This window comes from Habropoda laboriosa, unplaced genomic scaffold (genome assembly GCF_001263275.1).
Source record: "Habropoda laboriosa isolate 0110345459 unplaced genomic scaffold, ASM126327v1 scaffold291, whole genome shotgun sequence".
Taxonomy (NCBI): Eukaryota; Metazoa; Arthropoda; class Insecta; order Hymenoptera; family Apidae; genus Habropoda; species Habropoda laboriosa.
This window is the reverse complement of record NW_017100515.1, coordinates 1871651-1872130: the sequence shown is the minus strand read 5'-3', so window position 1 is coordinate 1872130 and position 480 is coordinate 1871651. Positions and strand designations below refer to the sequence as shown.

At 47.9% G+C, this 480-nt stretch overlaps 1 protein-coding gene across 1 annotated transcript in view; it reads left to right on the top strand.

Moving 5' to 3' along the window:
- Positions 1 to 480, top strand: part of LOC108576477 (von Hippel-Lindau disease tumor suppressor) — a 108694-nt gene that overhangs the window by 103327 nt on the left and 4887 nt on the right. The window lies entirely within an intron of this gene.

Below are 480 nucleotides of genomic sequence, written 5' to 3'. Positions count from 1 at the left end.
AAATCGCGAAAGATATACGGAATAACTTCTTATTGCGGTTTGGTTCGCCGACGCGCGTAAATCTCGCGCGTCTTTTGTCCTCGCCGCTAATTCTCAACCTGTGCGTTTCTTCCTCCCCCATTTTCTCTCGCTTTCTTTCTCTCTGTCGTCGATAGGACCTCCTCCAGGTTCGTTTTATCGGCCATCGACCAGCGACAGTGGAAAAAGTTTTAATGAAAATGCTGAGCGTGAAATTTCTCGCGATCCGGCCGGATGGTTTACGACTTGTAGAGGGCGGAATTATTATGCCGCTCGTGTGCGGTTCGTCGCTGAGAGAAACGAAAGGGAATCGATTATTCCGATTCGTTTTCCGATCACCTCGATCCAGAGTTATGCAGTACCGCGGACTGTTCGATGATTTAGCTAGTGGGTCGTGTGGTTTCTGGCAAATTTTCTGCTGAATCAGTCCGGTGTTACGTGGGAATATTCATTCTGCAATTT